We start from the raw sequence: 19,754 nt of genomic DNA on the forward strand, positions 1-19,754 counted from the left end.
TATATTGGTAAAACTTTGAACCTTTCAGCAATATCTCGTTGGGAATTTAGTCTTCATATTGCAGCGATCTGATTAAATGCGCATCTGAAATGAAAGATGAAGAATCATCATCAAACGATGTAGCTACCCATAACGAAGAAATGCCAGCACGTATATTTTCGGATGCAAAAGATCAAGAGAAATTGAGAGTAAGCTGCAATTGTGTATTGTTCCACTAAATCCAGAAAGCCATTGTGAGAGTTTATTTAATATCGTAACTGGCGAAATTGCTCCAGATTCGTCAAGATAGATGAAGCTGTGCGTCTTGGAGAGAATCAAAAATGTTCCATGAATGTTCCATTACGCTTCGTGTGTCTTTATCATATATGAGTCATTAGATATCATTATACTTTAAAAATCTGGATATGTCTGTTCTATGTCAAAAGTAATGACCTTATTTTTAAAATACGGTGAAAGATCAGGAAATAAATGTAAAAAGAAGTCATAAAAACAGGTATGACTGAAAGAGTACATTTAAGCAGTATTAAAATATGTTTTTGTTATCGGGTTAAATTACAGTAATTTAGAAAATGTTCATGGCTTTGTCAAAATCACCACAAAACCCGACAATCAATCGTTTGCAGCATTTTTTATTCGGTCAGTGGAAATGTTCAATAACAGCCAAATAATAAAATTTTAGATTCCTAACCTCTTTGTTTTATAAAATCTTTGTAACTCATTTTGTATATATACACATTTCTACAAGATAGCATGCCAGTATCAGTCTGTATTACTTTCATAATTTATTTAAACGTGCTAAAAAGCAGAGGTGAGACAGTTTGGATGGCTGAAATCTAGAAATAGAATGTGTCAGCCAATATATGAGCTCGTAAATTAGATTTTCACCAAGGGTGCTAAGTTGACACTCTTAAAATTATGAATTTTATATTTTGTAAAGATACAAAAAATGCAAAAACCTGCTTGGGGTCCTGAACAGCAACGTTCTGTCTTAAAGTGGCATTTGGCAACCAGACTATAATTAGAATTTAAATTGAGTTAATTTAAAGTGGTACTAAGACGAAAACTGAACGTTAAAAAATCATCGATTTTAGCATTCAATAGTTTAAACACATATCAATTATTGCTTTCGTAAAATTTAAGCAAAAATAATAGTATAACGAGGGAGTTATGAACATTTGAAATGTCTAATTTTCATGTCCGCCATTAAAATCGGCCATTTTGAATATTTGCAATCAGCAAAGGTCTGTGACGTCATAGTCTTAACACGGCAAGAAGCGCACATTGGAAAGTATACAAAGTAATACATAAATAGAGCAAAAAAATGTCAAACTCATCGAGATCTAGCTCGCTTTCTGAGTCTTCGATCGAGACAAACGCATCGATTTCTTCATCGGAATTCATGACGGCAAATTCGGACGAATCTAATTCGGAAATTTTGCCATTTGCCGATAATATTGAACCGCTTGCTTCGCCCGATGAAATTGCTGAGTACGAAGCTGCAGTCGCAGAAGAACGGCGGGTTGAAGACATGCTGTAAGATCGTTTTGATGCCCGTGTTGATGTTACTTCATGGTAAGATGTCATTCTTAGTGTTTTACTTTGATCTGAATCGTCTGCCGTTAGCTATGATGACTTTATGGAAACATACAATTTGGCCAATATTAAAGGTGTGAATGTGGCCATTGTTCGTTGGATCTTGTTGTCAACCCTCAAGAGTGCCGATGCTGAGTAGTAATATACATGGGGGTACGAATCCATAAAAAGTTTACTTTTTATGTATTCGAATCCCACATGTATATTACTACTACACCCGTGGGTAAAAAACTATCTTTATAAAAGCGTAAATTAAGACCATGGTATAAAGACGTCCATCTGGTAAAAGGTCATGTAAAAAAGCTGTGTAAAAATCGTTATTTCAAAGCAGTGTAAAAAGGCCATGTTTCAAAGGCGTCCCTCAGTAAAAGGCCATGTAAAAAAGTCATTGTTTAAAAATATGGAATCTATATGTTTTAAAAACGGTCTTTACAAACAAGTGTTAATAAAGCATTGGTTTTGATGGGGCTCGGCAGCGCAGAGCACAAAGTGCTCGAGCAGGGGATGGAGCCCCATCAAATTCTAGGCGACGATGGGAAAATTTTTCACGAAGTGAAAATTGGGGTCGCCTCCATTGATTCGATGAATATTCGAAGAATATTCGAGAATAACAGAGGCTTAAGAAATACTCTTAAAAAAACCGTCTTTAATAATCAAATGTTAATAATCAAGTGTTATTAAAATATCAGTAGCAGCGCGCGTGTCTTAGTGCATGTTTTTTAACAATGGTTGTTTAATGTAATCAGCACATTTCATCAGCGCATGTATAATAATCAAGTGTTAATAATCAAGTGTTAATAATTTAATTTTTATAAACTACCTCCAGAAACAGTTATTATAAAAGGTATATATGCGGTAGACCGTTTTTATTAATTACTTGTTACAAACAGTTATGTGATATGTAGTCAAATATATCTAATGATCACCTTCATCTTTAGGCTTAGCTTGATAGTTATCTTTAATAAATTTTTTTAATTTTTCGATTTCATCATTTACAGATTTTTTAGTTGCTAGAATATTATCTTGTATAATAGCTCCGAAATTTTGTGAATAACCATTATATCTCATAGATAATGTAGATTGATGGTGTGAATAAACTTGAATTTTAGTGAATCCATTAAATGCTGCCAGCCATTTTCTTTTCCATATGTCATAATCAATTGAAGCTGAAGATTTTTTTGGTTCAATAATAATATAAATATAGTTTAGATCATCATCAGCACAGTATACGTAATATAAATCTAGTAATGCATTAGCTATCTTTTTTTCATTATCATTTATTATTTGAATGATAAATTTTTTGTTAATCTTATCTACCATAATATCTAATTTAACTGTTTTAGAGTTATCAGATGGATTTATTAATAAAAGTGTAAATTCAATAAATTTAATATTATTAAAAACAATTCTGATAATATTTCGTTGGCTATCAACAGTTGTGGTATAATTTAATTGGTTACTTTGATATACTACTTTACTATTTACTATATCATCTATTTCATTTTTTGTGTAATAGTTGGCTAATCTTAAATTTAAAGCATACTTACCATCAGCTTGTGTTTTAGTATAATAGTTAGTTAAATTAGAATTTAAAGCATACTTACCATCAGCTTGTGTTTTAGTATAGTAGTCATTAAATTTACCATCAGCTTGTGTTTTAGTATAATAGTTAGTTAAATTAGAATTTAAAGCATACTTACCATCAGCTTGTGTTTTAGTATAATAGTTATTTAAATTAGAAGTCAAAGCATACTTACCATCTGTTTCAGTCTTTGTGTAATATTTATTTAAATTAGAACTTAAAGCATACTTACCATCTGTTTCAGTCTTTGTATAATATTTACCATCAGCTTGTGTTTTAGTATAATAGTTATTTAAATTAGAAGTCAAAGCATACTTACCATCAGCTTGGGTTTTAGTATAATATTTATTTAAATTAGAACTTAAAGCATACTTACCATTTGTTTCATTCTTTGTATAATAGTTAGCTAATCTTGAAACAAAAACATATTTATTATCAGCTTGTGTTTTAGTATAATATTTTAGTAAATTAGAAATCAAAGCATACTTACCATCAGCTTGTGTTTTAGTATAGTAGTCATTAAATTTACCATCAGCTTGAGTTTTAGTATAGTAGTTATCTGATAGATGTGTTTTATCTACAGATCCTTGTATATTTACATTAATATCTGTTTTATCATGTCCATAAAATAAGCTCATTTATATTATTCCTTAGATTTCATATCCGGTTTATTATTTTTATGTTCGTAAACATGTTTAACGGTTGTTATACCCCCAGATAAAAACCCTAAAAATGGTAATAGGGGAGATATTTTTTCTACTAAACTGTACACATCTCGTTTTAAAAGGTCGTCTGATTTAAGCTGTTTTGTTAATTCTTTGGAGTCTTGAATAGCATCAAACCCTTCTAATACATCTGAAAATTTTGATATAACTAAATCAGTTAAAAACTCATTGGTTTTTTGTAATCGTTTTTTCTCGTATTCAGTGTACAATTTATCAATAATTTTTTGACTACATTTTTTAATGTAAGCAACTGACTTGTCTAAATCACCATCTTCAGCTAGTTTAAGTAGTTGATCTCTTTTATTAAAACTTTCTTGCGGTTTATCTTGTATATTATCATCACATACAGCATCTTTGATAGTATTATTTGCGGAATCAATCTCATTAATTATATCATCAATTGTTTCAGGCTCTTTACGCTTTGGCATATATATATTAACACATGTTTTATTGCGGAATAACAATTTTCCATTGGTATGGATATACAAGTTGATTTCTAAATGTGCATACTTATTATTTTTCAATTTTTGGTTATTTCTTCTATATCATCTTTTCAACACCATAAAGATAATCATCAAATATGGTTTTCATATCATTGCGGTTTGTATTATAAAATGTAACTAAATAACTTATATTTTCACGATAAGGTTTAGAAATACTAGTCAATTGCTGTGTCACCACAATTGTAGAAAGCCCATAATGACGAGCACTGAACCCTAATCGTACTAATTCCGATGTCCTATTTTTAACATCTAAGCAACTCGCACAATCATCTAAAACGACAAGGCTATTAGTGTTTTTATATACATCACTAACATATTTTAAAACAATATCTACTTGATCTTGGTCACATTCTACTTTAATTAAATCAGAATCATTTATATATTTCCATTCTTGATAGGTTTTATTATATGAGAGAGTTGGACATAATAAAATAATGTAATCAAAATGTCTATTAAAGTTTTCTTCTAACATTCTTAAAAGAAAGAAGGTTTTGCCGCAAGCTGTCATACCTAATATAATCATATTAAAGGGTGTGTTCATTTATATATTACTGGTTATTTTAGTATTGAATACTTTGTAAATCATTATTAACAAATTGAATAAGAGCATCACTAACAACATATATGTAACAGTTTAAATCTTTTGTATATGCTCTCTTTTTAATTTCAAGAAGAATGCCGTTTTGAGTATTCATGATTCGTTTTCCGTTACCAGCAATATTTTTTTCTTGAAAGGTGCGTAGATCGATAACTAATGCAAATTTATCCTTATAAAATTTTTCAATTGTCATGAAGCAATCTATTGGGTTAGTTTTATCAAAAAACCGTCTTGATTCTTCATAAAATACTTTTTTATCCATACCTTGGGCGAAAATACAATTTGGTGAACCTTCAATAGTGATTTTAACTGAATCGATTAATGGATATAAAAATTTTTCACTATCACTAATTGAATTTTCTGTGAATAGTAGTACAATGCCTTTCATACTTTTACGAGGCACATTGACATTAATATTCTGTAATGTGCTTGATTTATCCCATTTTTCCTTTTTTAAGAGGGTTATATGATGGTAAAATAGGCTTCTACCTATAGAATATAGATTTGTTATCTCATCTGCAATTTCTTGATTTTCAATAGTTTCATATTCTAGCTGAATATTTTCTAATTCATAATCACCGATATTTTGACCGCTTCGAGCGATAAGAACTTGATCACTCGGGGGTAGGGTTATTATATATTGGAAATTATTATTCATATTGAATGGGCAATAGAGACCATGATCTTTAAGAATAGTATCAATATTAATTTTTTGCCTTGTACTATAAATATCATACATTAATTTATCTGATACTTTTTCTGAACTTCCACTTGTTGCACCACTATCATCTTTAGAAATAAGTTTTCTTAAATTTTCGTTAGCTATTCCATATTCAATAAGGCTTTGTCGATCACTTTTGGGCAACCACAGGTCTTTGTATACACTTATAATATTATGTTCACAACAATCGTAAAGAGTCTCTCCTGCCACTTTAATTTGTAGTCTATGCTGTAAAATCTTACTTAGATTATTTAGAAAGTGACTTTTTGTATTACTGATTTTAAGATCAAATGATAGATTAAGCGAACCAGGAACTAAACAACTATTTGATTTTAATTTGGGCACATTAACATAGATTTGTTCATTAGGTTTAACACTATTAGGATTAAAGGTTATACTATAAAAAGTACGGGTACCTTTAATTTTTGCCATATTAATTCTTTTAAAATTAGGTAAAAGCTCTTCTTGTAATCTGTTCATATATATTAAAACATATTTTATTTTCTTCTTTGTTTATACTGGTCATATATTAACAAAGCAGCAGCAATAGCTAAAATCCATAGATTAGAAGCTAACCATGCTAAACCTTTTGCTCCCCAGGATATAGTCTGAGCGATAATATTCAATAATGGTCCTAACACTGGCCATAATTTTTTACCTATATTTGCTAAAGCCTTAGAAAATTTACTAGTAGATTGAGCACCTTGAAGGATTGCTTTTCTAGCTCCTATGACAATGGTTGTAATTATACCAGCCATAGATATAGCTAAAGCTGATAATCCAGGTATATTTTCCTTAACCCATTCTTTAAACTGTTGTAACCTAGTAATGTCTTCTTCCTGTTTATCTCGTACATCCTCTTTTTCTAATTGATCTTCTTCTTCTTTAATTATAATTTCTAATTCCGCGGCCGTTTCGTGCAAATTAGTTAATTCATCAATATTATTGTCAATACCATTTTCATTTTCTATTTCATCTATTCTAGCTATAGTTTTGTTTAGCTCTTCAGAAAAGTGATTTATTTGTGCTTTTATAAATTGCGGTCTTGTTCTTTTATCAATAGTTTCAAAGGGGGCCATTACACCTATATGTTCTCTAAGCTCTTGATTAGTTATTTGATTGAAATTTTCTGTATATTGATTATTTAAATCAACCATAGGCATACTCTCTTCAGTTTTTATAAATTCATTTTGCAAATTAATAATTTTTGTAATTTCTTCTTTAAATTGTTTAACAGCTTCTTTAACACTTTCTGATTTATTGTATTGTAATTTACCATTACTATTACGTTTTAAAACAATTTTTTCAGCACCTCGCTCATTTATTGCATTTAATGGTTTGTAAGTAATATTATTAAACTTAGTTTTACCTAAATTTAATCTAAAATTTAAACCTTCAGAAGCTGCCATACCTTTTAGGTTATTAAATTTAAACTCTTTTTTATGATTTTTTGTAATAAACTGTTCAATAGCAAAAGAAACTTCATTTTCAAGTCTATTAATATTTGTATTAATAGGAGTTGAATTAGTAGGAACATCAGGAAGAGTATTATTTTTATTTGTTTCTTTTCTTATTGTTACACCATAATTATCATCAATAAATTTAAAATTTTGCCAATATTTATTATCATCATTATCATTATCATTAAGAAATGATGTTTCAGCAATATCTTTATTATCATCGTTATCATCTTCTTGCTTTTTATCTTTTAATTCAATATAATCAAAACCTTCTGCCATTATATAGATTACTCTATATTTTGTATTTCACTTTCAGGAATCCAACTGTTATGTTTATTATCATAACCTAACCATTTAACTAAAACCATCTTTTTACCTTTAACCTTCTTACGTTTTAATATTTTTTCAACTCTATAGACATCATCTTTCTTATTAACAATTGATAATTCCTCTTCATAAAATTTACCGATTATAGGCTCTCCTTCTGTATCCTCTATCTCATATAAATTAGGGTCTCCTCTAATAACTTTAGTCACTTTAAAAAGCTCTTCTGTAAAATTTGCTTCATAACCTTTCATAAATATAGATTTATACTTTGATATTCTAACCATATCACCAATTTTAATCTTAGGTAATGGTAAATAAGCAACTTCATGACCGTATAATGTATTCCATACTTCATCTTCATTATTTTTATTAACATCTTTAGGCTTCATTAAGATTGTACTGTGTTTTGTATTGTTATAATTATATACTAAATCATCTAATATATCAATCCATTTATATGTTCCTTTACTGTAAAAATATTTCCACATAGATGTTTTAAGCGTTTTGTTGAATCGTTCGACAATCGCAGCTTTTTTATCATTTTTAGTAGAAAAGTACTTAATTTCATGTTTCTCTAATAATGATTTGACACCTACATTATAAAATTCTTTACCATCATCAAATTGAGCTAGTTTCGGGTAATCATTAAATCTATCTTTAAATTGACTTAATAGTTTTGCAACAGCTTTTGTCATATTATTTGTGTCTTTCCTATAAACAGGGATAGCAAATGCATATCTACTTAATATTTCAATAGCTGTTAATATCCAATAATAACCATTGTTTTTATACTTATAAGAACCCATATCAACTAAATCCATTTGTATTTGTTCACCAAGATAGTTTACCCTTGTTTGTCTGAATTTATGTCTCCTAATAATAGGTTTATATCTAGTGTATGTATCTTGAGATATTAACCATTCTTTAACCTGTTTTCTACTAACATCTATACCTTCTTCTAATGCCTTCTGATACAGCCGTTCTGCTGATTGATACCCTGTTTTAGGATCATAATAAATATCTCTTAAACTTTGCTCAATTTTAATGTCTTCATCCATTTAACTTACTCAAGATAACATTCAAGTAGAATACTACCTACATTCAGGGTTACCATCTTGATCTAATATATTAAATATTAGCTCGTTAAAGGCTCCTTTTATAATTGTAACTTTAGATTCAATATCATTGTATTCGTATACAGTGCCAAATAACGACTGAATTGTTATTACTGGTAAAGTTAAAGCTATATTACTTTTTTTCCTTCAGGGTTATAATTATAACTTGAATTTACAATATTAGAAGAAATTTGAATATAGTTTAATCCTCTGTTTATATCCACTTTAGAAACACCATTTTGTACGATACCTTTTTTAATAGTTTTTATAGTATCATTAAAGCCTAACATTTTAATAAGAGTATCAGATAATACTAATACCTCGTCATTATTATTAGTTATTTTACAAGTTCCGTTGTTTTCTACCATCTCAAGCTTTACGTTAACAGACTCAAGAAACGTTTTAAGCATTTTAAAAGTCCAGTAACCAGCATCTATATTATATTTTGTTGTGCCTATTGTAAAAGCTAAAGTATTATTTAATTTAACATTTTATATTCCCAATACACATAAGCTTTTTGATATATAAATATGAATAGTTAGTTGTTACTATACTTTCTTGTAAGTCAATTTTTACTATCTCCGTCTATAAAAACAGTGAACTTCATATATAACATAGCTTATATTATATGTCAAAAAGCAAATAGAAGAAAATGCTATAAAATTAGGTGATGATGATTTAAAACATGTATATATACATGGCCAAAAATATATTTAGAAACAACTAAAACACCTTTGTTTTCAAATCTAATAGCAGCTGTTAATGGAGATGAAGGTTATTATGAGGATTATTTCGATCATATGCTGCATCGCTGGAGTAGCAAATTTATTGTAAAACCTACATTTCAAAGGCCGGTAAATGTCGATATCTGTAACTTCAGATTGTATGTCACAGAGAATGATTATTTTATGAGTAGTTTACCACCTATAACAGCCACATGGTCAAGTGAAATTAAAAGTAAAAAAGAACAACCTACTGGTATAAGATACAATATTAAAAGTCATTTAAATTATAAACAAGAAGCATACTATGCTATGATTTGTGGATGTTATGTGGCTTCGTTTCTATCTGGTATTGGGCTTAATCATTTAAATTATGATAAAATTAAAATTATACAAAGCCTTGTTAAATATCATTTATATTATCAGATTAAAAATTTATGAAGCATCCATCGTTATTAGATAAATATGACTTTACGGAATTGAAAAAGCATATACCTTATAAAGGTATTTTAAAATTTGATAAAACAATGATGGGTATTATGTTAATTTTCAATATTCAACTACTGATTATAGGAGCTTCATTGCATATCATTCTGAAGGTATTACATTAATCGGTCTTTTGCAAGAGAGCATTGAAAGCTTTGTTTATACAATTCTTGGATCTCAAGCAAATACAAGATGGTCAATAGTTAATCATGGAGCTAAGAGCCTGCAAACTCAAAACGTTTTTAGGAAATTATTAGAGGATACTATAGTACAGAATGATACGACTGTATTTATATCTAACATGAGGAAAGCTATAAAAGACACGAATGTTATTTTAAATATGGCAATCAGCCCTGGTATGATTTTAATACCCAGCCGTATGATCATATTAGATAAAAAGATTGATGGGTATAATAATATTTTAACATTAGCTAATAAAAATATGAAATTCGGTATTAATTCTAAAATAAATTATTATGGAGTTAAAAAGGAAGAACCTAAAAAAGTACATCAAGATAATACACCATCACAACACCTAGATACTCTAGATGAAGTTCATAAAAACCATTAGTACATAAACATACAAAATGATAGTAAATAATCCCCATCAAACAGATATGATTGCTTTACTCGGTATATCAACGCTATCATCATTCATATTAGTTAAATATGTTTTATAATATAATATGAAAAAGTTCTAGATTTTAATCATATTTCGAGTGAGTTGAGTCAAGAGGAATTTGAAAAGCTAAAAAGTTGTATTTATACTATCACAAGATGTATACCTGTTATAAATGGAAGTATAATAAATTAAAGAAAATTAGACTATCATTAAACATGGGAAGTATTTTCTAGTCTCAACTGGTGGTATTGTTGGTAGCGTAACCCTGAACCCGATAGTTATAGCCACCCTGAGTGGTCTAGGTGCTTTAATTCAAGGTTATATGGTTAAGAGTAAGATTAATAATAACTTAGAAATGTGTAAATTTGCATATACATCATATGAAAAATACTTATGAATATAAGATCATATTTAAAGGATTACCTTATGATGAAGTGATATTTCTATCAGACATAAAAGTTATCGATGATATTATAATAGACAATTGTACTACTATAGATGGTATGGTGAGTAAATATAACAAAAATATAAAGATCTGTGAGTTATCTGTGAGTTATCTATAAGATTATCTGTGAGTTATGAGTTATCTGTGAGTTATCTGTGAACAAAATCTACAGTATTATATAACATGTCTGAAGAAAACCTAAAGATAACTACAGTTAAGAAAGAGAAAGACCCTCTTAGAGTTGAAGCTGGTAAACGCTTAGCTCTTATATCAAAAGCTTCTAAAGAAAAGAAGATGAGAGATAGGATTGAATTAGAAAATAAAAAGAAAATTGAAGATAATAACTGGAATATTAATTACGGATTCTTATTTGGAACTATTGGAGTATTAACTGCTATTGTTAGTCTCTATTATACAAGAAAAAATGATAAAAGGCAGGAGGGAAAATTAACAAACGATAAAGCAAGAGAAGAAACAACTAGTGAAAAACATGTTTTGATACAAAAAATTAAAAAATATAATTTAGACTCATTTGAATAAAATATTTCTTATTATATATGAGTAATACTATGAATAAGAAACAATTTATGAATGAAGCTTTTGATGCAGTGCTTGTGACAACAACTGCTGTAGGTCTTTCTATGGCGTCTAAAAACTAGGTCAAAAATTAACAGACACAAACAGTATCAAAGATTTTGCAAAACTAGCTATTGCTATTACAACATCAACAATGCTAGTTAAATATGCTCAAGACAAAAAATGGGTCCCTGAAAATCCATTTAAATCTGTATAAATATATATGACAAGTGTTATTACTAGTGGGGTTGGAACAGCTTTTGGAGCTGTTGTTAATGGCCTAGGATTTAGTCTAGCAGGCTGGCTATTTCATAAACTTGATAAAAACGGTTACACTGAGGAAATGAAAAGATACCATGATTCTTTAGTAAAACTACAAAAGGCTAAAGAAGCGTTCTATGAAAATGAAGTCAAGCAGCATGATAAAATTCAACAGCTAAGACAAGAACTTCAATATGCTGATAATGATATAGAACTTACGAACAAAGCTTTAGATGCGCTTAGAAAAGTAAAAACGATACATTACAATGGATTAACATTTCATAGAGAACCACAACTAAATGACTTTTATAAAAGATCGAAGAATATGAAAAAATATGAATCTATTACAATGGTAGGGCTTGGTGTTATATCTGGATATTTATTATATAAAATTACTTAAAAAAATAAAATATATAGTACTAGTATATGTATTGTAATAAATTGATTCATAAAGAGTTAGAAGAGTTTTTTGGTTACGTAAATTGTTGCTTTTGTGATAAAAAGATTTGTGATAGTTATATTAATAGTTCTGTTAAGACATACTTATGTTGCGATAATCAAGAAATTATTTCAGATAACAATAAAATGGTTTGCAAAAACTGTGGATCTGTTCACTCATATAAGGTAGTTAATGAATGGATACCAGAGATTTGGAAATGTCAAAAATCAGTTCATTCAAGGAGAAAATGGTTTTATAATAAAATTAGATTGTTTGTAACTTTTGAATATGTTGAGACATTGACTAGTGATTTTATAAAGGTTGTTAGTACTATGATTAAACATAAATTAATTAATAAAAAGAATATTAGTATGTATAACTATTATATAATACGTTTAGCTAGTAGAAGGGGTATAGCATTAAAACACCCTGTTAAAGATATGAAAAATAGTAAGACAAAAATAGTTTTTGATAATAGATTGTTTGGTGAAGTATATAAAATCCTTGAGTGGGATAAAGACATTAACTGTACTTATTATAACAACTGGGCCCAGTCAAATAAATAAAACATTTACGATTATATATGAATCTTAAAGTTATATTAAAAAAGATTAGAAATTTTATTTTATGTTGTAAAAAAACTAGTTCTAATATAGAAGTTGTTTTGAAGGATTTTGAAAAAACATTGTATAAAACAAAGGATAATATAAACGCACCTTAAAAAAATAATATATATAGTATAGTATATATGTGTTCAGATAACCTACTAAGAGGAAGACCAAAAATTTATACTAAAGAACAAATCAAACAACATAGAACTTCATATATGTTGTCAAAACCATGGCATTGTGATTTATGTAATAAAACATATAGTTTAGCATATAAAACTTTACATCTTAAAACTAGAAAACATTTAAGAAATTCAAAAAATTAAAAATAATATAGTTTTTATAAAATTTTATGGTGCGTTTAAATATACTTAAAGAAATATATATACATAATATATATGATAGCAAATAGAAAAAATAATAATGAAATTCTTAGCGTCGCTTATTTCGGAGCCGGCTGGCATTTTCGAATGGTTGATAAGGAGTTATTTTCTAAAATTGGTTTGTTCATATTCATTGATAGTCTACCTGATAGAAAAAAAGATTATCCACCTGATTTTACCGGTTATGAAAAATGTAAAGATCTCCCAACATTTATACATACACTAATTACAAAAGCAAATAAACGTCAATTAAAATTAGTTGAACATCATAAACATTTAAATTTATTAATATTTAAAACTGATGATTATATGAATCATCAACAAGAGGTTCATTATTATTATAATACAAGTGTATTAGATGCTATTAATAACCCACAAATTAGAGAAAAATTAAACAAAGTGATCTGGATACACGAGAAAAATTTCATACCATGGTATTTCGGTCTTGAACCAGGAATGTTACCCAACACAATAAAAACTAAAGCTAAATTAATAGAATATTTACAAAATATTTAAAAACACTCAAAAGTTAAATAGATTAATTTAATTATTTTTATAAAAAAGTTTTAAATATAGATTTATTTCTATAATTAAAATTAGTGCGTTTAAAAAATAAAAATAAAATATATAGTATATATATGAATAGAGATTATTTAAATCGAAAGGTACTTAAAGACAAACCTATATTATATAATATGCATAAGATGAATAAAGATAAAACAAAACATAAAGTACTTAAAGACATGAGTATTTTATATAGTATGCCTAATATGAAAAAAGATGAACTTCAAAAGTTGACTAAAGACGATTTAATTAATTTAATATTAAATCAAAAGCCGTGGGTTGAAGGTAATAATACTTCAATTTCCAAACCAGTACAAAAAGTACTATCACAATCCAATATCAAACAAATGAATGTATCTCAGTTAAAAGCTATTGCTAAAGAAAAAAAGGTTAAAGGTTATTATAAACTTAGAAAAAACGAATTAATCAAAGCATTAACACCAATCCCCAAACCAAGAAAGAGTGTTAAAAAACCAATCCCAAAACCAAGAAAGAGTGTTAAAAAACCAATCCCAAAACCAAGAAAGAGTGTTAAAGATATGGTTAAAGAGTATGATAATAATATACAAATACTATCAGATAATAATAAAAAACCAATACCAACAAAAAGAGTTAAAATATTAGAAAAAGATAATGCTCTTAAAGGATTCACTAAATCTTATACAATTGATATTAATAGTAATAAAAATCCATTAAAACAATTACAAAACACTAGAAAGTATCTTACATATTATATTAAACAAATATTAGAAGAAATGAAAGGATTAAAATTTGTTGAAGTTTTAAAGATAGAATTTGAAAAAATCAAAATTAAAAATAGTGGTGATGTTGACCATATAACAGAAACAGCTTATTTCAACAGTCAAGCTTTAACAATTACAAATTCTAATGAAATCAATGAATCACTACAAATTTCAAAACAAAATATATTAGATAAAATTAGTAAATTCAATCAAGAAGGTTCTGCATGGATTATTAAATCTATAGATAATCATTATCTTAATGTTGTTAAATACAAGCCATTACAAGGATCTTCATATATTAATTTACCACAAGAACTTAAAAACTCTAAAAAAGGATTAATTAATATCAAAAATACAGATAATGAATGTTTTAGGTGGTGTCATATTCGTTATTTAAACTCACAAAATAAACACCCATACCGAATAAAAAAATCTGATAAAGAATATATTAACAAATTAGACTACTCTGGGATTGATTTTCCAGTGAATGTTATACAATATAATAAAATCGAAAAGCAAAACAAAATTAACATTAATGTATTCGGTTATGAAAATAAGCAACCATACCCCATTTATATATCAAAAGAAAAATTTGAAGACCATATGGAACTACTATTAATAACTGATAATAAAAACAAACATTATATTCTAATAAAAAATTTTAATGCATTTATGTACAATCAAACAAAGCATAAGGAAAGAAAACACTTTTGTATGCGCTGTCTTCAATGTTTTAGTTCTGAAAAAATATTAAATAACCATATAGAAAACTGTATACTAATAAATGGTATACAATCAGTAAGAATGCCTGATAAAAATAATAACATACTTAAATTCAACAACTTTCATAAACAACAAGCTGTTCCGTTTGTTATATATGCTGATTTTGAAGCTATTACAGAAAAGATATCTGGTTGTAATCAGAATAATAAAAAATCATTCACTGAAGCCTATCAAAAACATACTGACTGTGGTTATGGGTATAAAGTTGTTTGTTGCTATGATGATCAATTTACTAAACAAATTAAAATATATAGAGGTGAAAAGGCTGTTTACAAATTTATGGAATCTATGTTAAAAGAAGTTAAATATTGTAAAAATATTATGAAAACCTACTTTAATAAACCATTAAAAATGACCTCTGATGATGAAAAAGAATTTAAAAAAGCCGATGAATGTCACATCTGTAACAAAAAATATACTAACAAAGATATTCGAGTTCGAGACCATTGTCATATCACTGGCAAATACAGAGGCTCGGCACATCAAGATTGTAACTTAAAACTTAGAATAGACTCTGATAAATTAAAGATCCCAGTAATATTTCACAATCTACGTGGGTATGACAGTCACTTCATAATGCAAGAGATCGGAGCTATTGTTAATAAGCATACATACAAAAACAAAAAAGGTGAGGAAACGCATATGAATATAAATGCTATACCTAATAACATGGAAAAATATATGGCTTTCATGTTAGGTAACTATTTAACATTTCTTGATAGTTTTCAATTTATGAGCTCTAGTTTAGAAAAGCTTGTTAGTAACCTACCTAAAGAATCGTTTAAATACACCTCTAAGCAGTTTCAAAGTGAAAAATTTAATTTAATGACTAAAAAAGGTATATACCCATATGATTATATGGATAGCTTTGAAAAGTTTGATGAGAAGTTACCTTCAAAAAAAGATTTTTATAGTATTCTTACTGATGAAAATATATCAGATGATTCTTATAATCATGCTCAAAATGTTTGGAATACATTCAATCTCAAAAACATGGGTGATTACCACGATTTGTATTTAAAATCAGACGTTTTGTTATTAGCTGATGTATTCGAAAACTTTCGAAAAACATGTCTTGAATACTATAACTTAGACCCATGTCATTATTTTACATCACCCGGGTTGTCTTGGGATGCTATGCTGAAGATGACAGATATTAAATTAGAACTAATGACAGATATTGATATGTTTCAATTCATTGAAAAGGGTATGAGAGGAGGTGTTTCTTATATTTCTAATCGATATGGTAAGGCTAATAACAAGTATATGAAAACATTTGATAATAAGAAGCCATCGAAGTATTTAACGTATTTAGACGCTAACAATTTATATGGGTGGGCTATGTCACAATACCTACCTATTGGTGGTTTCAAATGGTTAACTGAGAAACAGATTAACAACATAAACCTTGCTAAATATAAAGAAGATAATAAAAAAGGTCTAATTTTAGAAGTTGATTTAGAATACACTGAAGAACTACATAATTTACATAATGATTATCCATTAGCACCCGAAAAAATTAAGGTCACTAGTGATATGTTATCAAAATATTGTAAGACAATTGCTTCTAATTACAATATATCAACAGGTTTAGTTTCAAAATTAATACCTACATTACAAAATAAAGAGAAGTATGTGCTACATTATAGAAATCTTCAATTATACTTAGATCTCGGGTTAAAATTAAAAAGTACATAGAGTACTTGAATTTAATCAATCTCCATGGTTGAAAAATACATAGACTTTAATACTCAAAAAGAACTAATGCAAAAATTCTTTTGAAAAAGACTTCTTCAAATTAATGAATAATTCGGTGTTTGGTAAAACGATGGAAAATTTACGAAAAGAGTAGATGTTAGACTAGTAACTAATAAAGATAAATTATTAAAATTAGCTTCAAAACCTACTTATGTAAGTAGTAAAATATTCAATGAGAACCTTGTGGCTGTGCATAAGATCAAAGAAACATTAACCCTCAACAGACCTGCATATGTGGGTATGTGTATCTTAGATTTAAGTAAAACGTTGATGTATGATTTTCATTACAACTATATCAAGAAGAAATACGATGATAAAGCTAAATTATTATTCACTGATACCGATTCTCTCTGTTATGAAATAGAAACTGAAGATGCTTATAAAGATTTTTGGGCTGATAAAGATAAATTTGATTTCAGTGATTATCCAGAATACCATAAATATCATGATAAAACTAATAAAAAAGTTATTGGTAAAATGAAAGATGAAGCCGCTGGAATAGTAGTTAAAGAATTTGTTGGTTTAAGAAGTAAGATGTATAGTTATATTAAAGACAATAATAAAGGAGATAAGAAAGCTAAAGGAATTAAGAAAAATATTATTAAGAGTGAAATAAAACACGAAGACTATAAAACAACACTATTTGAAAACAAACAAATGCATCATACAATGAAAACAATTAGAAGTGTAAACCATCAACTTAGTAGCTATGAAATTAATAAAGTATCACTCAGCTGTTTTGATGATAAACGGTATATATTAGATGATGGTATAACTACTAGAGCTTATGGTCATTATTTAAATGATAATTAAAACTTATTTTAATATACAGTTATAATGTGTAGTAAGCATGTAGCGTGGGCCTCTGTTAGAGTAAAATCATACATACCTGCTCCTCATGTTTGACTACATATCACATAACTGTTTGTAATAAGTAATTAATACAAAAGCGATATACAAAAAGATTCAAAATCCTGAAACAATTAGTAAAAACACTTTTAACAAAAATTATATAAAACATTGTTAAACATGTACATGTGACACACGCTTGACAGACAAATTAAAAAAACATATAGATTCCATAGTTTTGTAAAGAGCATCTATGACATTGTTGCGCTCAAAATTTCAGGCTTAGTTGCCTGAAATTTATCGCCCAACACAACGATTTAAAAAGATGCTTTATTAACACTTGATTATTATACATGCGCTGATGAAATGTGCTATCTACATTAAACAACCATTTTTGAAAAACATGCACTAAGACACGCGCGCTGCTACTGATATTTTAATAACACTTGATTATTAACATTTGATTATTAAAGACGGTTTTTTAAGAGCATTTCTTAAGCCTCTGTTATTCTCGAATATTCTTCGAATATTCATCGAATCCAATGGGAGGCGACCCCAATTTTTCACTTCGTGAAAAATTTTCCCATCGTCGCCTAGAATTTGATGGGGCTCCATCCCCTGCTCGAGCACTTTGTGCTCTGCGCTGCCGAGCCCCATCAAAACCAATGCTTTATTAACACTTGTTTGTAAAGACCGTTTTTAAAACATATAGATTCCAAATTTTGAAACAATGACTTTTTTACATGGCCTTTTACTGAGGGACGCCTTTGAAACATGGCCTTTTTCACACTGCTTTGAAATAACGATTTTTTACACAGCTTTTTTACATGACCTTTTACCAGAGGGACGTCTTTGAACCATGGTCTTATTTTACGCTGTTATAAAGATAGTTTTTACCCACGGGTGTAGTAGTAATATACATGTGGGATTCGAATACATAAAAAGTAAACTTTTTATGGATTCGTACCCCCATGTATATTACTACTTGTAAAACGTTTATCCTCGTTCAAACGATGAAACAAAAGTTATTTGCAATCGACAAAAAATTGTTGAAGGCATATTAGCTAATCAGAAAACAACGCGGCCCTAATATTATAAAACATACACATGTACGACCTTTAGTGATCCATTCATACGGAGTGAAACATGAATTTGATTCATGTATTTAGCAAATGATTTATAATATACAAATGCAGGCTTGGTTGGCGATCATAACTTTTCATAATTATAGTCCGGTTCTGTACTTATTAGCCTTGCTTGTAAACTCTTTGGTTCGCAGATCACCGTAGTCTGTTGGCGAGTTAATCAGTTGAATGAAAAACACAAAGACATTAATTTTGCTTTTGACTCTTTTACGAGTTACTACTATTATTTCTGAAGGATTTATATAACGTAGATTGACTATGAAAGTTATGTAATATGATACGTGTCAGCAGTCGAAGTAGTTGAAAGTATAAGCAGGAAATACATTTTAAGTACTTACGATCACTTGCAAATTTGCGAAGCCTTCTAACTAGCTTTCAATTATTAAACATTGTTTACTAATTAATATCGTCGCTGTATCCTCGGAAATATGGCTATCATATATATGTGTGAAACAAGAAAATTGTAATGATTTTGAATTATCGGTTGTGTGGAAGATATTCGCGTCCGAAAAGTGTTTTAAAACAGTTGTTGACGAGTATTTATAGTGAAATTGGTCTCTGGTGAAAATTATAATAAATTAATCATCAAAATTTCTAAGAAATCTTGGGGACTTCACTTTTCTTACTGTGACCATAGTCACGTGATATGCGATCTAAGTAAGGAGCGTTTGGTAAATGCGGAATAGGTTAGAAAGCTACTGGGTCATTTGTCTGATCAATGTGCACAAAGCACAAATTTTTTAAAT

The 19,754-nt window shown here is 28.4% G+C and overlaps 1 long non-coding RNA gene across 1 annotated transcript in view; it reads right to left on the reverse strand.

Moving 5' to 3' along the window:
• The window catches only part of LOC124437925, a 23,416-nt gene continuing 3,662 nt past the window's right edge, over window positions 1-19,754 (reverse strand). Inside the window, exons 2-3 of the long non-coding RNA XR_006945908.1 lie at window positions 957-1,012; window positions 1-84 (exon numbers count right to left, since the gene is read on the reverse strand). This is a non-coding gene — a long non-coding RNA (uncharacterized LOC124437925). The remainder of the gene's footprint in view (window positions 85-956; window positions 1,013-19,754) is intronic.

Source organism: Xenia sp. Carnegie-2017, unplaced genomic scaffold (genome assembly GCF_021976095.1).
Source record: "Xenia sp. Carnegie-2017 unplaced genomic scaffold, XeniaSp_v1 HiC_scaffold_18, whole genome shotgun sequence".
In the NCBI taxonomy this organism is placed as follows: domain Eukaryota; kingdom Metazoa; phylum Cnidaria; class Anthozoa; order Malacalcyonacea; family Xeniidae; genus Xenia; species Xenia sp. Carnegie-2017.